At 33.5% G+C, this 27,598-nt stretch overlaps 1 long non-coding RNA gene across 2 annotated transcripts; it reads left to right on the forward strand.

Annotated features, from left to right (window-relative positions):
• Window positions 1-1,107: 1,107 nt before the first annotated feature.
• LOC109188586 lies at window positions 1,108-27,598 on the forward strand. Of its 2 annotated transcripts, XR_002055452.1 has the most exons (3): window positions 1,108-1,707; window positions 10,186-10,365; window positions 27,588-27,598. It is a non-coding gene; the product is annotated as an uncharacterized LOC109188586 (long non-coding RNA). The 2 variants fall into 2 exon arrangements; XR_002055451.1 differs by lacking the exon at window positions 27,588-27,598 and having other exon boundaries at window positions 10,186-10,620.

Below are 27,598 nucleotides of genomic sequence, written 5' to 3' on the forward strand. Positions count from 1 at the left end.
AGCGGTTGCATTTAATTTAGGAAAATATTCTTCCCGAGTCCAATTATCACTAAGCCGTCAATAATTAACCCAGTTGCTACTGAATATTAGAATAATTTGTAGCACAACATTATCTAATATAGCAAATAATTATATCAAATAAATAACTAGTAGGCCTCCCTAGCAATTAAATGATACAACTATTCAAATAACTTAGAAGAATATTTAATACCCAAATGCATAAAAATTATATAATAAAAATAACTAAATAATCTTACAGCATAATCAATTCCGGGGCTTCAATTCACTAAACCAAGCTAAAGAAATTAGCAATGAATGGACATTGATAACAGCTTTACAGAATAATCGAGAGGGGAAGAATGAACATTTTACAATAGGAAACTCCTACTATTTATAGCATTCTAAAAATAGGCCAAATGAACCTCTACCATCCATTCCCTATTATTGCGTCATTCGTCCGAAGACTTCCACTATTTGCGCCAAAATGAGTGAATTGAAACTTTCAATTCGAATATGCATTTCCGCTGCTTTGACCAACATAATACTAAATTAATATATATATATATATATATATATATATATATATATATATATATTAGTAAGTATTATATTTTATATATATGTAGTATGTAGTACGTAGTAAATACTATTATATATTATATATTATATATATTTATATTATTAGTAGTACGAAATATATATGTATTCTATATATTTGTTTATTAGATATATTATATATTATTATTATTATTATTATTATTATTATTATTATTATTATTATTATTATTATTATTAGTAGTAGTAGTAGGAGTAGTAGGATGGTACGTAGTATATACATATATATTATAATATATTATATATTTGTTTAGTATTATATTTAGCTCATAAATTGTTAAACTCTAAAAATAACTAACTGTTAAATAAAATGAAATAATTAATACGAAAATATTATAAAATGTACCTAAAATATAAGTGTAAAATGCTCATATCAAATTTCCCCACACTAAAACATTTGCTTGTCCCCAAACAAAAATATTATTTGCGAAGTAAATTGAAATAAAATTTCCAAAACTCATAACATATCATGAACAACAATCTGCCCGGTCTTCGGCCCGAGCTGTATGAGGCAAAAACTCGTCCCACGTACGGTTCGGAGGCCGAGCCCCACCCCAGCAGTAAGGGTGCGGCTTAGGTCAACTAACACAAAAAAGATACAGTTCACTCAACGATTGCCTTTGGGTTTCGAACTCCATATGGGGAAGGAGCGTTGTTGTTTGCGAGGTCTTGATCATTTACATGGACCCACTTTTCATTCCATTTGTGGGAATTTGATGATCTATAAACCGTCCCTAACGAACGATCGGCTCATGTTGGAGCATGATGAATCACTTCGTGCCGACCTGTTGCCAATCCACTTTTCGTCCTCATATGAGAATGGAAAACTGGAGCATTCTTTCTCTCTCATAAGTAGAAAAAGTATGAAGAATCGCGAACAAAAGAATTTCTGTTTGACCATGTTCCCAGAAAAAAGATACTTTCGAGAAACGACGAGCACGAATGAAGTGGCTATACATACAAATCTATTTACAGATCTATATGCTTCGATTGGAACTGGAAGTGGAAGAAAGGGCGGCTGGTATACCACAATAATGAAAAAGCCCTTTCTTTTTTATATTCGGAAGGGATTTCCGTTGGCTTCGTCGAGAGGTGGTGAGCTGTCGTAGGCTTCCAAATTAAAACCTTACAAACGTAGTAGCGGGAGTAAGGATCGATCCCACGAGGAGTAACTAGTTTAACTTTTGTGCTCAAATTAAAGGTAGGGGGGTTTGGAACATATCGAGAATAAAGATAAAATAAAAGAGAATTTAGATAAACAAGTAATTTAACTGAACGAATAAAGAAATGAAAATAATATATCGAAAACACTTATAATAAGAAACCTTGGTTAGTAAAGATCCACCACCGGAATTTAACACTGGTCATTGATTTATAAAGTAATTTATATGCAATTGAATATTTGTCGTGAAATTATTTCATTTCTGTTTTCCCTTAGTTGTAGGTAAATAAAGCACAAGCGGTTTAATTACCCTTAACTACTAAATAATCTAAGACAAGCGCTATAGATTTAATTTAATAGCAGCAATAGGAACTAGGAAAACCGACAAACTAAATAACACAAGCACAAGCGGTTGCATTTAATTTAGGAAAATATTCTTCCCGAGTCCAATAATCACTAAGCCGTCAATAATTAACCCAGTTGCTACTGAATATTAGAATAATTTGTAGCACAACATTATCTAATATAGCAAATAATTATATCAAATAAATAACTAGTAGGCCTCCCTAGCAATTAAATGATACAACTATTCAAATAACTTAGAAGAATATTTAGGGTGTGTTTGGAAACCTGGAAAATGAGTTCTGGAAATCATTTTCCAAGTTTCCAGTGTTTGGATGTGCCTGGAAAATCAAGTCAACGGAAATCATTTTCCATTGACTTTGGAAAATAGGCTTGTTTTGGAGGAAAATGACTTCCCCTTTTTTTGGGGGGAAGTCATTTTCCAACTTTTACACTAACATCACACCACCACCAACATCATCAACACTATACCACCATCACCACCACTATACCCCCGCCACCATCACACCACCACCACAACCACCACCAACACCGCAACCACTACCACCACCACCACCGCCGCCACCATCGCCGCCGCCACCACCACCACATACCACCGCCACCACACCACCACCACACCACCACCTTCACACAACCGCCATCGCCACCACCATACCACCGTCGCCGCCACCACTACCACCATACCACCGCCACCGCCATCACCACCATACCACCGCAACCACCGCCACCATATCACCGCAACCACCACCACCACCACCACCATACCACTACAACCACTGTCGCCGCTACCACCGCCACCACCACCATACCACCACAACCACCATCGCCGCCACCACTACCACCATACCACCGCCGCCGCCATCACCACCATACCACCGCCACCACCACCACACCACCGCCATCACACCGCCACCGTCGTCACCGCCACCACCACCACCATACCACCGCAACCACCGCCGCCGCCACCACCACCATACCACCGCAACCACCGTCGCCGCCACCACCACCACCACCGCAACCACACGACCACTGCCACCACCGTCATACTACCACCACCATCACACCAACACCACTAACGCCGTCGCCGCCACCACCAGCATACTACCGCAACCACCGTCGTCGCTGCCACCACCATACCACCGCAACCACCACCGTCGCCACCACCACCATACCACCGCCACCACACCACCACCATCATACCACCACCAATTATTATTATTATTATTATTATTATTATTATTATTATTATTATTATTATTATTATTATTATTATTATTATTATTATTATTATTATTATTATTATATAACGAATAACACCACTACCACTACACCACCACCACCACCATAATATTTTTGATATATTATTAGTTTTTTTTTTGAAAAACTTAGCTATTTTTTATTATATTTAAAATTAATATTATATTATTATATATTATTATACATGTTGTAATATTCTAAATAAAATAATTAAAATGTTTAATTATACAATTCTACTCATTTTCCAGAAAATGAACCAAACACAGAAAAACAGTTTTCCATAATGCAACCAAACACTGGAAAGGAAAATGTTTTCCGGAAAATGACTCATTTTCCAGAAAACATTTTCCAGAAGTCATTTTCCTGCTTTCCAAACGGACCCTTAATACCCAAATGCCTAAAAATTATATAATAAAAATAACTAAATAATCTTACAGCATAATCAATTCTGGGGCTTCAATTCACTAAACCAAGCTAAAGAAATTAGCAATGAATGGACATTGATAATAGCTTTACAGAATAATCGAGAGGGGAAGAATGAACATTTTACAATAGGAAACTCCTACTATTTATAGCATTCTAAAAATAGGCCAAATGAACCTCTACCATCCATTCCCTATTATTGCGTCATTCGTCCGAAGACTTCCACTATTTGCGCCAAAATGAGTGAATTGAAACTTTCAATTCTTCTATGCATTTCCGCTGCTTTGACCAACATAACCAACATAATACTAAATTATAATATATATATATATATATATATATATATATATATATATATATATATATATATATATTAGTAAGTATTATATTTTATATATATGTAGTATGTAGTACGTAGTAAATACTATTATATATTATATATTATATATATTTATATTATTAGTAGTACGTAATATATATGTATTCTATATATTTGTTTATTAGATAAATTATATATTATTATTATTATTATTATTATTATTATTAGTAGTAGTAGTAGTAGTAGGAGGAGGATGGTACGTAGTATATACATATATATTATAATATATTATATATTTTATAATATATTATATATTTTATAATATATTATATATTTGTTTAGTATTATATTTAGCTCATAAATTGTTAAACTCTAAAAATAACTAATTGTTAAATAATATGAAATAATTAATACGAAAATATTATAAAATGTACCTAAAATATGAGTGTAAAATGCTCATATCAAATTTCCCCACACTAAAACATTTGCTTGTCCCCAAACAAAAATATTATTTGCGAAGTAAATTGAAATAAAATTTCCAAAACTCATAACATATCATGAATAACAATCTGAAGCACCCTGCAATTAATAAGTTAGCACCCATGTCTGAAATTGAGAGAACTAAATAAGTAAGCCCTCACAGGAATATCACTCATCACTCAAGTGTTTGATGGGTATAAATTTCACTCAAGTTCATTCCTATAAAATTGCTCTACCATAGGCTTGCATTTCTTCTCAATCACCCGTACAAGACTCATGCATGACACAAATCATAAGGACTTCCCACAGGTTGTAATGGGGCTAGGGTTAAGGTAGGGAATTTTTAGGAAAGTAGCTTAAACAAAAGCTTTCAAACTAGAGGAGCAAATAAATACAAATAATCCAACACCCTCAATTTCCAATCAAAAACACATCTCATTGAGGCTCCAACATGATTATCATTCTCAAAAGTATAGAATGCTTCCTCAGTATTACCAGAATTTCCCCTTGCTTCATTTATTCAGAGGTAACTTCAGACTCAGAACAAACTGTTGATTCTTTCTCATTTTTCTCATAAATTTTCAGCAATATTTTTCATTTTCAAACATATATTCTCCATTTTTCCATTTTTTCATTTTTTCAATTTCCATATTTTTTTGGAATCATGAATTGTCTTCGTTTTCTTTTTCATAGAAGACCAGTGACAAATCGGCAATGAAGATACAACACACCTCATTCTCCATCATATCAACACAAGAAAGTGACCTCCCCCACACTTCTTCCTCACAACCTCACGTAGATTACACGAATAATTCAAAATTTGCTCCACTAGTTATTCAGCTGGGTGAAGGCATTATTTTTAGATATAAAAGGCTTGTAATGTGGTTAAAAAAAAAAAAAGAAAAGAGTGGCCATAAAGCTCAAAGTGGTTAACAAGGGGAAATAAATCGTAGGACAAATCGGTTATTTGGCTAGTGAGGCTCAAGATCAAATAATGGCCTTAATCACACTTGAATCATGCATGGCCTAATTAGCTTTAAAAGAGAATCAAGACAAGTTCTAGAGAAACAAAATTATGGAAGAAATCGCACAATAGAAAGAAAATAAGACCGAAGTGTCAGTCAATAGCTCAAAACACTCAGAGGTTTATTGCTTACTTAATATAGCCACTACATATCAAACAGGAAATGCTAACAAATTAATCACAACTTGCCAAACTATTTATTCAATCATGTTATGAATTCCAAGAAGGGAATTTTTTTTTTTCCAAAATAATACTTATTTTGCATAAAACACTAGTAAAATATTTGTGAAAATTTTGACATATGCAAACAAATAATAAAACTAAATTCCCTCCCCCACACTTATTATCAACATTGTCCCCAATGTTGAATAAAAAAGCACAGAAAAAAGGGTTATTGAATGAGAATATAGAATAAAAGAAAAAAAAAATAAAATGGAACAAACACACCTGAGGTTGCCTCCTAAGCAGCGCCTTTGTTTATCGTCGTTGGCTCGACTTATGATATTTCTTTAAATTTCCATCGTATTTTTGAGTACCTTCTATGATTATGAGTATTCAAAGAAACAGTCCCTTCATGCAGATTAGTACTCAAAGATGATTTATTATTTCTTTCTTTTTCATTCGAAACAATTTCATCAAATGTAACAAAGTTCAAAGAATCAACAAAAATTGCAAAATTATCATCACTAGGGGATTTCATGGTATCATAAATATTAAAAGTCACAAGTTTACCATTAGAATCCATAGTAAGCATACCACTATGAATATCAATTTTTGTTTTTGCAGTTTTTAAGAATGGCCTTCCTAACAAAATATGATTATTATTTTTCATATCAAGTACATAAAAATCAGCAGGAAAAACCAAGTTATCAACTTCAACAATCAAATCCTCAATCACACCCCTAGGATATGTAGTAGATCCATCAGCCAATTGAATTATTATACTAGATTTATTCAGGGGTCCAAGATTTAAATAAGCATAAACAGAATATGGCATGACATTAATAGAAGCTCCTAAATCTAACATAGCATTTTCAAATTTCACCCCACTTATCATGCATGCAATAGTAAACATACCTGGGTCTTTGCACTTTTCAGGAAGATTGCTTTGACTAGCCATAGAGACATTCTCTTGCACTTTCACTTCCTCAATTTTTTCATTATTTCGTTTCTTGTTCATAGTGCGTACCTCTTTTAGAAAATTTGCATAGCGAGGTACTTTTTCCATAGAATCTAAAAGTGGTTTATTAGCATCACATTCACGAAAGGTCTCATACAGATCATTATTTGAGTTTCCTCTTATTGGTTATAAAAGAGCTTGAGGAAATGGGGGTACTGGTTCATAATCAGAAAAAGAAGAAAGCTTACCTTGGGACTTCTCTTTATTGTTGGCAATGATTCCTGCACTTATTTCCTTATTCAAATCAACATTCTTTTCCAGCGACATACTTTCAACATTAATTGCACTTACATTCTCTTTAGGATTAACAACTGTTTGAGAGGGTAGCTTGCCAGAACTCTGTGCTTCCAACCGACTAACGTAGTTGCTAGTTGGCCCATTTGTCTTTCCAAGTTTTGAATACTAGCCTTTGTTTCTTGAATACTAGCTCGTGTCTCTTGTTGGAATAGTTGTGTTTCTTGTTGAAACTGCAAAGTGTTAGTAGCAAGAGATTTAACAATATCTTCTAGATTCGTACCTGAGCTAAAGTTTTGGGTCGGTTGTTGTCTTGAAGGAAATGGTTGTCTATACTGTTGAAAATTAGAACGATTCTGAACAAACTGGTTCCCTTGTGAGTTCCCATAGCTAAGGTTTGGGTGATCCCTCCATCCAGGATTATATGTATTGGAGAACGGATCATACTTACCTTGAGGTTGTCCAGGAAAACCTCTAGCCATGTTAACTTGTTCAATAGTTTCTTCTTGAAGAGTTGGGCAGGCATCAGTTTGGTGCCCAACTACCGAGCAAATTCCACATTCTTTTACAGATTGCACATTGCCGACAGCTAATTGACGGACAAGAGTAGTTAAACCAGAAATTTGTTGTTCAAGGGCAGAAATATTTACCTCATTCACTTGCTTAGACGGTTGGATTATTCTATTGCCAAACTGTTGAGAATTTGCAGCCATGTTTGCAATTAGAGTTCTTGCAGCGTCCGGTGTCTTGTCAACTAAGGCACCACCGCTTGCGGCATCAATCATGCTTCTATCCATTTGAAAAAGTCCTTCATAAAAGTATTGAATGAGTAATTGCTCACTAATTTGATGGTGTGGGCAGCTTGCACAAAGCATTTTGAAACGCTCCCAATATTCATATAATGACTCTCCATTGTTTTGCCTTATACCACAGATTTCCTTTCTAATGTTGGCCGCCCTTGAAGCTGGGAAATATTTTTCAAGGAATAGTGTCTTTAAGTTATTCCATGTGGTGATGCTTCCGGAAGGTAAATAATATAGCCAATCCTTAGCTGAATATTTCAAAGAAAATGGGAAGGCTCTCAACTTGATTTGTTCTTCAGTAACCCCTGTGGGTTTCATACTTGAACACACCACATGGAATTCCTTCAAGTGCTTGTGAGGGTCTTTACCTGCAAGTCCATGAAAAGAAGGCAAAAGATGAATTAATCCAGATTTTAATTGAAATTGGACATTAGCATCCAGAGCAGGAAAAGTGATGCATAAAGGTTGGTGATCGAAATTTGGTGCTCCAAGCTCTTTTAAAGTCCGATTTTGAGACATGGGTTCCTCTTCTAAATTAGAATTGGTAGAATCGGTAGCCAGATCACTAAACTCCAATTTGCTCAAAGCTTGTTTCCTCCACCTGCGTACAGTTCTTTCAATTTCTGGATTGTATGGCATGACTTCTTTGTTAGCCGATCGAGTTATAGGCATAAACAAAAAGAAAATATATTGCAGCAATAATGTAAAAGTAACGAAAGAAAAGATTTTTTAAAAAAAATTTTATGGGACAAATTAACGAGAAAAAAAAAATAAATAAATAAATAATTAAATAAACACAAAATAAACAAGAAAATCTCCCCGGCAACGGCGCCAAAGTTTGGTGAGCTGTCGTAGGCTTCCAAATTAAAACCTTACAAACGTAGTAGCGGGAGTAAGGATCGATCCCACGAGGAGTAACTAGTTTAACTTTTGTGCTCAAATTAAAGGTAGGGGGGTTTGGAATATATCGAGAATAAAGATAAAATAAAAGAGAATTTAGATAAACAAGTAATTTAACTGAACGAATAAAGCAATGAAAATAATATATCGAAAACACTTATAATAAGAAACCTTGGTTAGTAAAGATCCACCACCGGAATTTAACACTGGTCATTGATTTATAAAGTAATTAATATGCAATTGAATATTTGTCGTGAAATTATTTCATTTCTGTTTTCCCTTAGTTGTAGGTAAATAAAGCACAAGCGGTTTAATTACCCCTAACTACTAAATAATCTAAGACAAGCGCTATAGATTTAATTTAATAGCAGCAATAGGAACTAGGAAAACCGACAAACTAAATAACACAAGCATAAGCGGTTGCATTTAATTTAGGAAAATATTCTTCCCGAGTCCAATTATCACTAAGCCGTCAATAATTAACCCAGATGCTACTGAATATTAGAATAATTTGTAGCACAACATTATCTAATATAGCAAATAATTATATCAAATAAATAACTAGTAGGCCTCCCTAGCAATTAAATGATACAACTATTCAAATAACTTAGAAGAATATTTAATACCCAAATGCATAAAAATTATATAATAAAAATAACTAAATAATCTTACAGCATAATCAATTCCGGGGCTTCAATTCACTAAACCAAGCTAAAGAAATTAGCAATGAATGGACATTGATAACAGCTTTACAGAATAATCGAGAGGGGAAGAATGAACATTTTACAATAGGAAACTCCTACTATTTATAGCATTCTAAAAATAGGCCAAATGAACCTCTACCATCCATTCCCTATTATTGCGTCATTCGTCCGAACACTTCCACTATTTGCGCCAAAATGAGTGAATTGAAACTTTCAATTCTTCTATGCATTTCTGCTGCTTTGACCAACATAACCAACATAATACTAAATTATAATATATATATATATATATATATATATATATATATATATATATATATATTAGTACGTATTATATTTTATATATATGTAGTATGTAGTACGTAGTAAATACTATTATATATTATATATTATATATATTTATATTATTAGTAGTACGTAATATATATGTATTCTATATATTTGTTTATTAGATATATTATATATTATTCTTATTATTATTATTATTATTATTATTATTATTATTATTATTATTATTATTATTATTATTATTAGTAGTAGTAGGATGGTACGTAGTATATACATATATATTATAATATATTATATATTTGTTTATTATTATATTTAGTTCATAAATTGTTAAACTCTAAAAATAACTAATTGTTAAATAATATGAAATAATTAATACGAAAATATTATAAAATGTACCTAAAATATGAGTGTAAAATGCTCATATCAGGAGGCTCTCGTAGTTTGTTCAGTAAGTTCAAAAAGGATCGGTGGTCTTGGAGTTGAGGAAGTTCCGTGGAGAATATATATCAAGCGGTCTACAGAATAGAGTGGAAGATGCCATGGCCAAGTTTCGGGGAAGTGTATCGAACGTCCGTCTATTCCCGCATTTGGCTACTTCTTCGTACAATTAGTCTGGAATAGAGAAATGACAATAATACAAAGCGGCATTCTCCCTTTACTCTATCTTGATTGAGAATGGAATTATGGAACAAACTCCCAGAGCTGCGGAACTAAAGAGTCTATTAGAAAGTAGAATTAGCAACTTTTACACGAATTTTCAAGCAGACTCGATCGGCCGGGGGAGGAGTGCAAAGCCTGGATGGCTTGGTAAGCAAGCAATCCGTTAAACGGCGCCAACTCCCCATTCTTTATTTTTTTTCTTTTTGAAAGTCACGATCGTTTCAATCCGGTGTGTTCGCGGATCTGGGAAGCGCTGGTTCGAATCCAACTCGTGACAAGACCAAAGGTCATTTACCCCTCCTATAATTCCGGAAACAGCTCTACGACCCAGAGGTTAGTGACTGCAACTAGCGTTGGTACGAGGGGAGAGGGAATACTACTTGGAGCCTTACCGAACCAGCAACATATAATTGCGTATATAACGCAAACACGTAATCTTCATCTGATCTGGAATGAAAGCTCTGATAGTTGAGACATAAATCTAGGGCCAATGAGTGCTACAGTAGTGCCTGCGGGGTCGTAGTGCCGGTTACCGAGGGTTTTTATCCTTGAGGAGCTTGATTTCAATTGAAGATTTTGTTAGTGTGAAGTGTAAGTAGTAAGGGCGCATTTCACAATGATAAACATAATATACCTTGTTTAAGGGTTGGGTATTGAATAAGAATAAGGATTTTTTTTATTTATCACTCTCAGATATAACTCTCTGACCGAATTGAAAGCTCTTGCTTGTTGTCTGTAGCGGTAGTATAGACTTTCATCTCTATACCGGGGTTTCTTCCTTGTTGCTTGATAGTCCGGGAGGCTTAACTAAACAACAACAAAGAAACTCTTTCTAAATAAGATATTTGTTTGTGCTAATCTATAAGAGTCTCAATTAGCCTAGGAATGATTTTGAATACCGATTCATTGCTAAAAAAACCTCTCCTATTTTTGAATTATCGAAGCAAGATGTGCTAGCTGGTGGTCCTCTCAAAAGCGGATATAAATATTTTACCACCATTGTTAATATTATCGTTCCAATAGTGAGAATGTTCAATGAAGTAAGTGACACTGCGAAAAAGATTAAAGTAAGTAATTCATATATATGTTATTTTGCTCAATATATTTAATGTTGTAATCAATATGTATGTTGTATGTTATGTATATCTCAGTATCTCAGCCATATAAATAAAGTTACAAACTAATATCCCAATACTAAATACCAAAAAAATATTGCTTGGTGGAACAATGGAAGTGGAATCTAGCTAGTTTTGCAATTTTGGGAATTATCTGTCTGTTGAAGTTGTAGCATCCCAAATCTTTATTAAGAGGAGGGATGTTGCAGCCATGATGCTGATTCCCAAATCTTTATTTGTTTATATTATTATGTGTATTTGTTTATACAATTATGTGTATTTTTTTTATACAATTATGTGTATTTTTTTATACAGTTATGTAAACGACGTCGTTTTGCATCAGGGTGCACAATGCAATGCGCGCCCTGGTGCACGATATAAATTGCTCGTTGAATAAATGGCAATTTATATCGTGCACCAGGGCGCGCATTGCATTGTGCGCCCTGATGCAAAACGACGTTGTTTTAGATTTTTTTTTTTTTTAAATTTCGCTACCCAGTGTTTGGCGATTAATTTTCCTTCAAAAAAAAATTTCATGTTGAAAACTGTACATAATTTTATACTAGAATACACATAATTGTATACATGAATGTACATAACTGTATAAACAAATACACATAACTGTATAAAAAAAATACACATAATTGTATAAACAAATACACATAATGATATAAACAAATACACATAATTACGTCAACTCCCTTTCGTCCCTCCCAAAACGACGTCATTTTAGGAGGCGCGGAGCGCACAATACTACGCGTGCCGTGGTGTAGGGTTTAACGGTTGTGAATAAATCAGCTGGGCTGATTTATGAAATTTTGATCATGGGGCCGGCTGAAAATGATGATATTGGGCCTATTTGAGAGCTGGATTGGGAATTATTTTCCCAGTAGGCCTTGTGGCTGAATGGGACTTGTTGGGTCAGATTTGGGAATTAATTCCCAATGTTACATGGTTGCTGGGCCTTCAGGGAATTAAAAGCCCAACTGGGTTGCTTTCAATCGTTATATTGTAGACCGCGGTGCACATGCACCGCGGTCTAAAACAGCGCCGTTTCTTTAAGTAAAAAAAAACGCTCCGTCGTTATCGTTAACGGAGTCTGCATGTTTGGTGTATTAAACACCAACTAACACTACAATACATCTAAATCGACATTGTCTTATGTATTATTGCTATATTATCAAATGAAATTGCAGTTATATCAAATGACACTGTAGTTGTGGTGAAATGAAATTGCAATGTATATAAAATGAAACTGAATAACATTTCACATATTTGAGTATATATTGTACAATGAAGTTGTAATTATATCAAAATGATCATGTAGTTGTGTTTTAATAAAACTATAGTGTATATAAAATAAAATTAAATAACATTTTCACATATTTGAGTCTATAAATATCGAATAAAACTGTAGTTGTGTTGAACTGAAACTGCAATGTATACAAAATGAAACTGAATAACAGAGTTACATTTTGCGGAAGGGTGCGTAACGACGGAAAACAAATACCGTTTCTTTTTATTTAACAAAACGACGTCGATTTGATGAGCGGTGCATAATCCCTGCGGTACACGATAAAATTTGCCTTTCACTTGGCCGAATAGGCCATTTGAAGAGGACGAATGGGCTGAGCCCAATAAAAGCATGGGCTTGCTGAATTGGGAATTAAATCCCAAGGCGCTTTGTGGGCTGATATTTTGTTAGCCCCTTTGGGCGTTATTCTTTAAGTCGATATATTATAGACATGCACCGCGGTCAAAAACGGCACCGTTTCTTTAAGTAAAGAAACGGTTCGCCGTTAGGGTTAACGGAGTCCGCTTGTTTGGTGTATTAAACACCAACTGACACTATAGTATATCTAAACCGACACTGCAGTTATATCAAAATGATACTGTAGTTATAGTGAAATGAAACTGCAGTGTATATAAAATGAAACTGAATAACATTTCACATATTTGAGTGTATATTGTACAATGAAGCTGTAATTATATCAAAATGATCATGTAGTTGTGTTTAAATGAAACTATAGTGTATATAAAATAAAATTAAATAACATTTTCACATATTTGAGTCTATAAATATCGAATGAAACTATAGTTATATCGAAATGAAACTGTAGTTGTGTTGAATTGAAACTGCAGTGTATACAAAATGACACTGAATAACAGAGTTACTTTTTGCAAAAGGATGCGAAACGACGGAAACAAACACTGTTTATTTTCATTTAAAAAAAAAGACGCGCGGTGCATAATCGATTATGCACCGCGGTGCATAATATAATTTGCCTTATTCTTTTAGCCTTATAGGCCTTGTATTTGAGATTTTGTTAGCCTGGTAGGCTTTTAGCCCTTTTGGGGCAAATTATATCGTGCACCGTGCATCAAAACGACGTCGTTTTGTTAAATGAAAATAAACGGCATTTGTTTTTCACCGTTCCGCACCCTTCCGCAACGAGTAACAGTAACTCTGTTATTCAATTTTATTTTGTATATACTGCAGTTTCAGTTCAACACAACTACATGTAAATACTCATGTTCCTCTTAGTGTGTTAGTAAATACTCATAATAATTGGTGTTATTCAGAATTCTTACAAATGTTAGTAGGTGCCGTGGTTTCTAAAATATGCTAATCTATGACACTCATGTTCATTATGTGTGTTGAAATTGAACAGAAATACTTTTCAGCAGTGAAAATTTGAGATCTGCCAGTGAGGAAAAGATCAAAGGCCCAAGAAGATATATAGATTGTTATATGATCTTCATTTCCATACTGAGTTTCTGTTGCCCCCATCGAATTTTATTAGTTTGTAAATTGTAAAATGCTTTAATTTTCTTGATTCATGAAAACTTTAAAAAAAAAAAAAAAAAAAAACACATTTTGAATGGGTTGCAGGGATGAACAAGCAAAAACAGCTAGCAGAAGACATTCTGAGGTATGGGGACATAAAAATTGCAGCAGAAGTGTTCAGATTTCGTGAGCTAGCCAACGCGACGGACAATTTCAATCCGGAGCTGTTAGCGGGGAAAGAAGGAATGATTAAGGTGATATAGGAATCAAAACATACGGAGACTAGTGATAGCAAGATGGGCTCTCTCTTCATTTTTCTCTCTTCTTTGTCTTTTTTTTTTTCTATTAATAAATTTATCCGTTTGGAAAACATTGGCTATGAATAATTCCTATGTATTTGTGTTGTAAAAGTGTGAGTTTATTTATTGTTTTAAAAATTAGTTGCATATATATATATATATATATATATATATATATATATATATATATATTATTATTTTTAAATAAAACACTTTCTGCGACACCCACTTGTGCGTGGGTGTCGTGGATAGTATTTAATAATAAAATATTAAATGACTTTTCGAGGCACCTATGAGTCTATGACGCAACAGGTGCCTCAGAAAGTCTCTATTAAAAAAAATAAAAAATGTTTATATAGCTTTCCGCGACACCCTTTACGGGTGCCTCGGAAAGCTAAAGACTTTCAGAGGCTCTGGAATCCGAGTCACCTGTACAGGTGACTCGGAAAGTGTTTTATAGGTGACTCAAAGTGTTTTTTGTACTAGTGTCAGTTTCATTTCGATATAACTGCAGTTTCATTCGATATTTATAGACTCAAATTTGTGAAAATGTTATTTTATTTTATTTTATATACACTATAGTTTTATTAAAACACAACTACATGATCATTTTGATATAATTACAGCTTCATTGTACAATATACAGTCAAATATGTGAAATGTTAATCAGTTTCATTTTATATACACTGCAGTTTCATTTCACCACAACTACAGTATCATTTTGATATAACTGCAGTTTAATTTAATAATATAAAAATATTACGTGAGGCAGTGTCGGTTTAGATGTACTGTAGTGTCAGTTGGTATTTAATACACCAAACATGCAGATTCCGTTAACGGTAACGGCATGCCGCTTCTTTACTTAAAAAAACGGTGCTGTTTTTTACCGTGGTGCATGTGCGCCGCGGTCTACGATATAACGACTACCCTTTTGGTTGTAAGGCCTTATGGCCTTTTGGTACTTAAGGCTATGTTAAAGCCGTGTTTGTGAGCCTTACGTCACTTTTGGGCCTAAGACGTTGGCCTTTTGATTTGTGGAATAAAAGCTGCTAGTTTTTTTTTTTTTTTTTTTTTTTAAATATTGCTTATATTTTTTTTTATACAGATTGTTGGGGTTTATGAAATTGGCAGGATCATAGGGGTTTGACACTTTTTTTATTTTTATTTTTGAGTTATTTAATGGTAATTTGCATCTATTTCAGTAAAATATATGATTAATTTATGTTTATTGTTTCGCTCATAATTTAGAAGTTAAATATGGACATAGCTATAACTTAGAGGCTGAATATATTCCACAAGTATAACTATATAAAAATAAGTGCTTAGCATGCTGATGAAGTAGGTGGCCTGGCAACCGTTTTACATGTTGAATGTTGTGTGTGTATGGTGTTTTAAAAAATTGTTATACACAAAACATTATTGTGGACATTATTATTCATTTGTAACCAGGGGCGGAGGCAAAGGTATGCCAAGGGGGGCCATGGCCCCTCCCCCCTCACCCCTCCCCCAAATTTTATTTTAAATATTAAATATAATATTAAAATTTTTTTAAAAAATATTATATAGAATATTAAAATTTTGTTGTTCCTTTCAAATATTTGGCCCCCCTCCCACTTAAATTAATCCTACAAGCTAAGTTATAAACTTCTCATCTTCTCAACATCTCCCGTTGTCTCCGATTTCAAATTATGTAGTCACTATATATATTGTGACTCACATTCAAATTACTAAACCTCATTTAACCTACCTACTAGTTTCTCTCTCTAGAACCATACATATATGCGGTATATACGCTATAACAAGATAATTTGTCATTAAAATCTATGCATATTTTTCAAGTTAATTTCTGTTTCTGTTTTTTTTTTTTCTTTTTTTCTAACTACATGTTTGGTTAATTTTTGTTTCATATTCTATTGTTTATTTTAAATAGTGATTTTGTTTTATTCTAAATAATGGATATGAAGGTGCATTTGTTTGCTTAATTATGTAGATTTGTGGTTACGTGATAAATGTTGTATTTAATTTAACATGCATAATAATGTAAAAATTGTGTAGTATATGTATTTAAGGAAACAATTGCTATTATGTTATGTTGTGAAGATGATAGTTTTCAAGAAATAATCAATAGTCTTTTTAAAACATTATGCGTGAATGGTTTCATTTTTCAACTGTACAAAGCAATGTGCATTGAAAAGCATATTACAAAATAATTTAATATAGATTCAATTATAAATTATTTATTCTAAAGTTTATTAAATTTGTAATGTAAAGATTATTTTGAAATATGTTAACTAGATATCAATATATTTGATTTAGTATTTCAACCGTAGTTGGCCCCCGCACTATTCAACCCTGGCTCCGCCCCTGTTTGTAACAGTTGTAACTGATATACTTATTACCATTTATATGTACTTATTATTATTGCGTTGTACAGATAGATATCTTTGTATAAGAAAGACTGATGAATGAGAACATCTATGGTTTTTCCCTCTCTATTCCTTGTGTAATTCTTTTCTTGTTTGTTGCAATTTCTATGATTTTCTAACACGAGTTATCGGCACTTTGCTCTACATCCGTAATGTTATGGGCCTGAGTTTGATTCATCGAGGTTCAATAATTTGTTGATCGGACTTTGTATAGAAATTCTAAATTTCCTCGAATCTCCGCCTCTCTTCCTCGAATGATTAGATGGTAGATCGGAGGTCACTTGCGATTTCCGATTCTCAGTTCACACCTTCGTCGTTGGAGACTTCTCGCAATCCAGCCGATTGGTCAACGATCAGACCAGCGGGAGATGATCGCCTCCAGAATCGATCGCGTAAGTTTTGGTCCGAGTTCGAGATATTTTATCGGGCCTACTTTTCTGCCTTCGCAAAGCCTCATTGTCTCTCAGCAACATGATCGTAATCCTCATTTTCAAGATCGGCGATCGTTTGCGATCAATCGCGTCGCGATTCCGATTTCGTCATCGGCGGCTTCTTCGTCGATTGAGGCCTACCAGGGGCAATTGGAGACTTCCGATGAAGTCAAGGATGGTGGGGATGCTGACCGCTATAATCATCTTGTGGATCGCCAACCTTTTACGAACTCTCAAGTCGCGATTCAGTCAGCTTTGACGGAGGCTTCTACGGCAATTGCATGTATGCATGGACAATCTGAGGCTGTGATTGGGGCTGGGGAGGGGTCACGATCCTTCCCTGATGCTCTGTTTGTTGATCGGTAACTGCCGGCGACTTCGGGGTTCGTTCCTTGCGGGCTCGATGAATTTCTGAGGATGGGACGTTTCTGACTAAGGAGTTGATGGTGGCGTTGGCCATGGAGTTGATCACTCAAACTTGAAACGTTGCTTCTGTCTCCGGCAGTAGCACAACCAACAACCATCAACAAGATCAAGAGTTGATATTGTTACAGCAGATGATAATGACTTATTAAGTTGGAAAGAGTGGGTGGAGTCAAAGCGTATAAAACTTATACTGCACTCCCATCCAAACCCAAATGTATTTGTACTTATCCAAGCCATGCCCCATTCTGTATTTTCATTGGCTTGTTGTACAATCGAGGAGCACTAAAAGAGCGACAGTTTGATATTCGCTGGACTGCGCATGAGTTAAACGATGATTTCGGAGGGAAGCAAATTAAGCTTTGGTTTGTCACACCACCAACTAAGTGATTATATTTAATTATTTTATGATATTCGCATGCATAGATATTTTGATATTATGCGTATATGAACATATTTGATTACCATGTGCACTCAGCTTTGGTGGTTAAGTGTGGTGGCTTTCTGTGCACAGCGATTGCATGTGGTAGTATTTTCGAATCTGAGTGCAAAATCTATACTAAGTATGTAATTTATGAATGCAGCATATATTTATGTGACAGTTGAGGTAAACATAAATATGTACTACATAGAAATAAGTACATCAGTTACAATATGGCTGTTACAACATGGATAATAATGTCCACAATTAGTATAATATTTATAACACTCCCCATTTGACATTATTTGACCACGATCTTGTCCCGTCAAAAACTTGCTAGGAAAACCCTGTGGGAAAAACCTAGACAAAATGAGTATAAATATATATTCAAATATATTTATGCCTAGTTAAATACTTCACCACGAAAACCACGTGGTGGGAAAAACCTACTTGAAGAAAAGAGTACATGATATATGTAAAAACATATATTGTATTGGTCGCCTCATTAAAAACCTTAACTTAAGAAAACCCTGTGGGAAAAACTTAGTTAAGGGAAAAAGAGTACAACCATAAGGCCTTCAGGGCGCAAACGGCATAATCTTCAGGATTTTGGGGTTTGTCCATTTAAGCAATTATTTTGCAACTTTTTTTTCCATTGTCATTACTATATCATACTCATGTCTCGCTAAAAACCACACTTGAAAAAACTCAATGGGAGAAAACTAGTGAGAAAAAAGAGTACATGATATTTATGTATTTGTGTTGCAAATAGTGTGCAACTGTTAGTCTTTTATGACTTAATCTTCAGGATTTTACATTCAATCTTCCGGATTGATTCGTTTTATGACTTAATCTTCAGGATTTTACATTCAATCTTCCGGATTGATTCGAGTAAATGTACTTCCTGTCTCCCCCTGAAGATAACAATCTTCAAGTTCTACATATATTTCAAAAATTTGAAGAAATGGATTGGACAAATCTTCTGGATTGTCACTAGAGTAAATATCTAATAATCTTATGGTTCTTCTAGAGCTTATATAACATTTGTGCAACACAAGTGTTATTGTCCTCATTTTGAACATTTAGGGAAATTCATTGTATAACCGGTTTGGACTTGGCATTGCTGGGATAAAACAAAACAGCCAGTACCCAAGTAGTCTATTAAAACCGTATCATGGTTTCATACATAAATGTCATGTCTTTGTATATCGAAGATACCGGAGGATATGTTAATCATTATTCAAGTACTTCATTTGTAAGGGGAGCACTAAATTTTGCTAGCAATCTCATCGCAAATATGTTGCGATTATGGAACTTCTGGTTCTACAATGGTGCTCCAACGATAATGAAGTAAGGGACTTCGAGTCCAAAAAGGTTACTTATCTGCTTCAAGAGATTATTAGGCAACCTTTAGTTTGATAAAAACATGACACTTATATGCATATAGACGTGTGAAAAAGTATTTTTAGATGTAGACTGACTGGTGTATATAAAAAAACTTCAAAGAAAAACCCGATTTTCAAGTCGAGATAATACTTATAGCTTTCACAAGTTTTTTATTTCAAAAGTCTCAGTCTTTAAACATGAACTGACATTATCAAGCTCTTTATATATTTCATTGATGTTTACACCATCAATCTTGACTGAGATAATAAATAATAAATAAGTTCATTATCAACCCTTTATCGAGCACACAATGGTACATATTATTCCTTCAATGAGGATATTAACTCCATTCGCAATCCTTTAAAGAGTAAATAATGACACATAATAATACTTAAATAAATCCTCATTTCGAGAATTACGAAACCATCCAGGATTTCTCAAAATAAATTTAACTGCATATCTAAATTTATTATTCTGCCAATTGTATTATGTAGCGGAACTTAATGCCATTTACCGTGTGTGAGTATATTTGATTAAAATCAATTAAGGGTTTCTGCGTGAACCCATAGGCTATAAACTCGCTTCATCACCTCATATTATTCTTTTTTCTCTTTCATGCACACACCCATATGTAACCTTCAGGGTTAACGCTCAAATGGTGTATTATTATAAAGAGAATTATCCATTTTAGCGAGTCGAGCTATGCCTTAATTGCTCCTTTATACATTAAATAGTCTTGACATTTCCGGTGCCTAACTTTGGATCCAGATTATTATTATCATATAACGGAGCAATTTGTAATAGCAATTGTGTTGTCGACAACTATAACCTTTTTATAAATGTCTCCCATATTTGTAAAAGTAATGGCAATTTTTAAAACAACCAGATTCTATACATTTCCGAAAAATATTTTGATCTGGTCGTTCCGCATCCCTAGTGTTTGTTTGGTACACCTATAAATTGACTAGGGTTTCTCGTCATCTGGACGAGCGTCTTCAGGACTAAATTATTCAATGCTACTTCAAGAGTGACAATATTTTTATACTATATCTAGTATAATGATTCTTATTTCTTACACCGATGGATCTCCTATACTTCTGGAATCAAGGAGTATCGATATATTTAGTCCAAGTTGGGAAAGGTATATGGGACCTAGTCACTCTTTTATGATCAGTATGATCAATATATGTCTTTGGCAGATTATTTGCTAATATTGCAAATAGATTATCTTTTGAACTTCCAGTTCAGTCTAACTAGTACGTGGATTTAAATAATGAAGATATTTTCATTCTATGAAATTTCTTGGCATTCTATTAAATTTGAACTCTTATCTCCCCTAATGCCGAGAAGCAATCTTCATTAATTAAGTATGCAGTCAGCGTACCTAAGGATATGTATTGGTCTCCTATCATGTGCTCTTGGTATTAACTAATCAAGAGACAGAGGCTTCTTTGGTAGCCTTTTTAAAGGTACGCTGTGGTGATGATATATTTGAAATAGACTGCGCACTATAAATAATAACGCAGATAGGGAAATGTTTATTTTGAAACCATGTACTAGGCATAACAATCCTTGAGGGATTGGTTTGTGATATGCAGTGAGTTAGATTTGGATTTAAAACAAAAGTATATCCCCAAAACATATTATTCTGTAATTTTTCCTTCACACATGCTCTATAAAGTACTCATGTGGATAAGAAATTGTAATATCTAACTCATTATGTTTGCCCTAAGAGACCCAATTGGTCATGCCATAATTAAAAAATGGGTCTCTAAAAATGTAAAGATTATCACAACATAATAAGTTGTCAAATGTATATGAAATTTACCACAAGTGGCATATAAAATCAGATAGGGCAAGCATACACATTAAACAAAATGATTGAAACATTCGACAATCTTAGGGAGATTAAATGCCAAATATTAGCAATTTATTTGCTTCAGGCAAACCAACATGGTGTGACTCACTTTTAGCTGTTAAGCACATAACATTTTTGCATAGTAGCATTGCATTAAAAAATAGAAGCTGCAAATTTCATTCACGAGTCATGAGTCATTAGTCACTCATAGATCAATTCATATTCAGAATCTTTCAGACCTTTAAAAAAAAAAAAACAAAAAATAACCCATTGACCAAACACATTGTCCAGTAGGAAAGATTCAAAACTCAGAGAGTATGTTCTCGCAAAAGGAAACTAAGTTTTTGATATCTTTCAACAAAAAAAAAAAAAAAATCAATGACATTCAAAACACTTAGTGTAATTTCAATGTGACTATCATAAATGTCATGCAAGATAACGAGTGACAGATAAATTAACGTTCTTAGTTTGCCTTCTGGGGAAAACTATATTAAAAAAAATTAGGTATTATCCTTTTGTATAAATACTCAAATTTGGTATTTATTTCAATGTCAAATACTCATGTGAAACATTAATGCTATAATAAATTAGCGCAACCACCTTTCATTTTTAAATATAGTTTTGTCCAGAAGGTAAACACTTAGAGCACTAATATTTTTTTGACACCTTTTGGTCTAAACCATCGGTTATGAATATTTGATCTAAAAGGACCTATAGACCTTAAGTCAATCCCTGAAGTATATTTGGTGTATGCGGGTCTCATTGTCAACTATGATGGTCATATTGTACTCCAGTACATAAAATATTATACTAAGTATTTTGAATGTTTTTTTATAAGAAACCAAAAACTTAATTTTTTTGTGGGAATATACTCTCTGAGGGTTTTTTTTTTTTTTTTTTTTAAATCTTCCCTACTCGACAATGTATTTGATCATTACTGGGCTACTTTCTAATAAGGTCTGGAAGACCTCAAATGAGATTGATCTTTAAGGTGCCTAATGGCTCATGAATGAAGTTTGCAATTTCTATTTCTAATGCTATGCTACTCTCCAAAAGTCAAAATTGACTCACTTCATGCTGGTTGCCTGAAGCAAACAAATTGTGAATTTTTTTACACAGCAATTACTGCTTGAAAATTCTGACCGGCGCAGTTTGAAAATTAAATTCGTGAAAAATACTTCTTGAACTCCTTTTGGCATGATTTTTTTTTCTGGAGAACCTAGACTCGTGGTATTTGATGTCTGTAAAAAAGATTTTGTTAAAAATATGCTTTGGTTATTCTAGAAAAATTGGTAAAGTTTTGGCAGTGTGCTGCCAATTATTTTTCTGCCTGGAGCAACGTTGGGAAAAATACTTTTAGACCTTGGATTGGAATGAAAATTTTCGTGTAGGTTCTAGACTTGATGAACTACATATCCGCAAAATTTTGTGCCAAAATGTGTTACCGTTTTTTCCCCGAAAATTCTGAAAATGTTTGCCGTTTTCAGCTTGTATATCTTGCTATTTTGTGATGTTTTCATGCTTGTATGAAACTTTGAGATAAAATGAGAGCTTGCTTGGAAAAGTACTATTGTTGACTCCCCGAAATAGGAATGAATGGGCCCGGTGGCAAACATGTGCTCATTATTCTTCGGCGAACGGTACTTCTCTCATTTTTCTAATTTATGAATTAATAAGAATATCTCTTGTCATGTCATGTCTTGTGTGTACCAAATATGATATTCTTTATTTAATGGATGTGCATGACTAAATTGAGTTTTTAGTGTCCAAGACATAAGGGACAAATATATCACATATTGCATGTGCTTCTCTTTAATTGACAACATTTAGCATATAATCTCTTGATTATGTTCATATAAGAGATTTTGTTATTTCTCTTGTTGGAAATTTATGATTTGCTATAGACCATAGCTATTGAAATTCATAACACAATTTATAAGTGAGGCAACAACATGAATTCTCAATATGATTAGGCTGCACCTTTCGTTGCTAAACCTTAGCCTGCATGTGATAACAATTAAAGGCTATGACATGTTTACAGTGTTAGTTTCTGCTATAGAAACTCTTTGACATGAGATTTGGGCATATGATATTTAAGTTTATAGCCCTCATTTTTCTATATTTATTTGCCCAGAAGGTAGATTAAGGACTTTAATTCTATGAGTTACCCTTTAGGATGAACCTTGACGATAAATTATTGACCAAAAATGGTCCACCTATCTCATCAATCCCTGAAGGATTGCTATGCCGTTACTATGAGTCAAGTTCTTTTTACCCAAGTCTAACTCAATGCATATCACAAATCAATCCCTCAAGGATTGATATACCCCCTTTTTAACCTAGTACGTGGTTTCAGAAGTAACATTTTCCTATCTGCGTTATTTTTAGTGCGCATTCTATTTTTATATCACCACCACAACGTACCTCTAAAAGGGCTATCAAAGAAACCTCCGTCTATTGATTAAATACCGAAAGCCCATGATAGGGGATCAATACATATAATTGGGTACGTTGTATGTATTCCTAATGAAGATTGTTTCTCGGCATTAGGGGGAGATAATATACTAGCTTTTAATGGAATGCCAAGAAATTTCATAAAATGAAAAGATCTTCATTATCTAAATCCACGTACTAGTCAGTCTGAACTAGAAGTTCAAAAGATAATCTGTTTGCGATATTAGCAAATAATCTGTCAAATACATCTATTGATCATACCGATCATAAAAGAGTGACTAGGTCCTATGTACCTTCCCCAACATGGACCAAATATATCTACCGATACTCCTTGACGCCAGAAGTGTAGAAGATCTATCGATGAAAAAGATATGAATCATAATACTAGATCTAGTAAAGAAACATTGTCACTCTTGAAATAAGCTTGAACAATTATGTCCTGCAGACGCTCGTCCAGACGACGAAAAACCCTAGTAATTTTATAGGTGCACCAAACAAACATAATACTAGGGAAGCGGAATGACCAGATCAAAATATCTTTGGGAAATGTCTAGAATCTGGTTGTTTTAGAAATTGCCATTACTTTTACAAATATGGGAGACATTTATAAAAAGGTTATAGTTGTCGACAACACAATTGCCATTACAAATTGCTCCGTTATATGATAATCTGGATCCAGAGTTAGGCACCAGAAGTGCCATGACTATTTAACGTATAAAGGAGCAATTAAGGCATAGCTCGACTCGCTAAAATGGATAATTCTCTTTACAACAATACACCATTTGAGCGTTAACCCTGAAGGTTACAAATGGGTGTGTGCATGAAAGAGAAGTAAGAATAACGAGGTGATAAGATATGAAGCGAGTCTGTAGCCTATGGGTTCACGCAGAGACCCTTAATTGATTTTAGTCAAATATACTCTCCCACGGTAAATGGCATTGAGTTCCGCTACACAATACAATTGGCAGAATACTAAATTTAGATATGCAGTTATCTGGAGAAATCCCTGATGGATTCATAATTCTCGAAATGAGGATTTATTTAAGTATTATTATGTGTCATTATTTACTCTTTAAAGAGTTGCGAATGGAGTTAATATCCTCATTGAAGGAATAATATGTACCATTGTGTGCTCGATAAAGGGTTGATAATGAACTTATTTATTATTTATTATCTCAGTTAAGATTGATGGTGTAAAAATCAATGAAATATATAAAGAGCTTGATAATGTCAGTTCATGTTTAAAGACTAAGACTTTTGAAATAAAAAGCTTGTGAAAGCTATAAATATTATCTCGACTTGAAGATCGAGTTTTTCTTTGAAGATTTTTTTTATATACACCAGTCAGACTACATCTAAAAATGCTTTTTCACATGTCTATATGCATATAAGTGTCATGTTTTTTATCAAACTAAAGGTTGCCTAATAACCTCTTGAAGCAGATAAGGAACCTTTTTGGACTCAAAGTTCCTTACTTCATTATCGTTGGAGCACCATTGTAGAACCAGAAATTCCATAATCGCAACATATTTGTGATGAAATTGCTAGCAAAATTTAGTGCCCCCCCCCCCCCCCCCCCGCCCCCCTACAAATGAAGTACTTGAATAATGATTAACATATCCTCTGGTATCTTCGAGATACAAAGACATGACATTTATGTAAGAAACCATGATACGGTTTTAATAGGCTACTTGGGTACTGGCTGTTTTGTTTGATCCCTGCATGCCAAGTCCAAACTGGTTATACAATGAATTTCTCTAAATGTTCAAGATGAGGATAATAATACTTGTGTTGCACAAATGTTATATGAGCTCTAGAAGAGCCATAAGATTATTAGATATTTACTCTAGTGACAATCCAGAAGATTTGTCCAATCCATTTCTTCAAATTTTTGAAATATATGTAGAACTTGAAGATTGTTATCTTCAGGGGGAGACGAGAAGTACATTTACTCAAATCAATCCGGAAGATTGAATGTAAAATCCTGAAGATTAAGTCATAAAAGACTAACAGTTGTGCACTATTTGCAACACATAAATACATAAATATCATGAACTCTTTTCCTCACTAGTTTTTTCCATTGGGTTTTGCTAGTGTGGTTTTTAATGAGGTATGAGTATGATATAATAATGTAAATGAGGAAATGTTGCAAAATAATTGCTTCATTTGACAAATTTCAAAATCCTGAAGATTATGTCGATTATGCCTTGAAGGCTCACGGTTGTACTCTTTTTCCCTTAACTAAGTTTTTTCCACAGGGTTTTCTTAAGTTAAGGTTTTTAATGAGGCGACCAATACAATATATGTTTTTACATATATCATGTACTCTTTTCTTCAACTAGGTTTTTTTCTCACGTGGTTTTCATAGTGAAGTTTTTAACGAGGCATGAATATATTTAAATATATATTTATATTCCCTTTGTCTAGGTTTTTCCCACAGGGTTTTCCTAGTAAGTTTTTACGAGGCAGGATCATGTCAAATAATGTCCAAAGGGGGAGTGTTATAAACAAAACATTATTGTGGACATTATTATTCATTTGTAACAGTTGTATGATATACTTATTACCATTTATATGTACTTATTATTATTGCCTTGTACAGATAGATATCTTTGTATAAGAAAGACTGATGAATGAGAACATCTATGGTTTTTCCCTCTCTATTCCTTGTGTAATTCTTTTCTTGTTTGTTGCAATTTCTATGATTTTCTAACAAAAATAAAATAAAATTGGATCATAAGGATAGTGAATTGAGCATTTAAAATATGTTTTTGAAATTTTATTTTGAAGGTGCAGTGATAATGCCTTCCCAACTTCCACCAATTGAAAATCAAAACACTAAAATAGAGATGAAACTACCAATTAAGAGTCGGAATAGTAGTCAAGCTACTCATATCAAAATGAAGTGTAAGAAGAAAGTAAATGATAATTGTATTAATATTTTTTGAAATCTTAATTAGTTGTTTATTTAGAGCTTTGTAATATTGATAAAATAACATATTGCATTGGATAATATAATGAACTTCCCATATTCTCTTAAGGGTGTATTCAATCAAAATTTTTATACTTTTAAAACATTAAAAGTTTGGTGGTATTCGATTTAAACTTTTAAAGAGTCTACCGGTTTCTGATTCAGACTTTTAAAGAGTTCCTAAACTAGACAAAATATTATCTATTCATGTCAAATTTTACGTAAAAAATTTTCATAAATACTTATATAACTTTTTTAATTTTATTTTGACACGTATCTATAAAAAATCATAGCAAAAATTGTATTATTGTTATAAACAACAACACTGTTCATAACATTTGTTGCTGCGAACTGAAACAAGAAGAAATTATTAAGTATAGGTCCATTATTATTATTATTATTATTTTGAAAATCCATTATAATTATTTAATATATGTATTTTTGTAAAGTTGATTTTTTTTTGAGTTATCACAAAAAGAAAATAGTTAAAAAAAATTGAGTGATTCTCATCTATTTTATAGTAATTATAAATGGGAGATTCTCATCAAAGTAAGAGTAAAGGAAAAAAAAATAGTTAGTGTGGAAATAATGCATTGTGAGCATCGGAAGAG

The sequence above is a fragment of the Ipomoea nil genome, unplaced genomic scaffold, assembly GCF_001879475.1.
Source record: "Ipomoea nil cultivar Tokyo-kokei standard unplaced genomic scaffold, Asagao_1.1 scaffold1436, whole genome shotgun sequence".
NCBI classification, from domain to species: Eukaryota; Viridiplantae; Streptophyta; class Magnoliopsida; order Solanales; family Convolvulaceae; genus Ipomoea; species Ipomoea nil.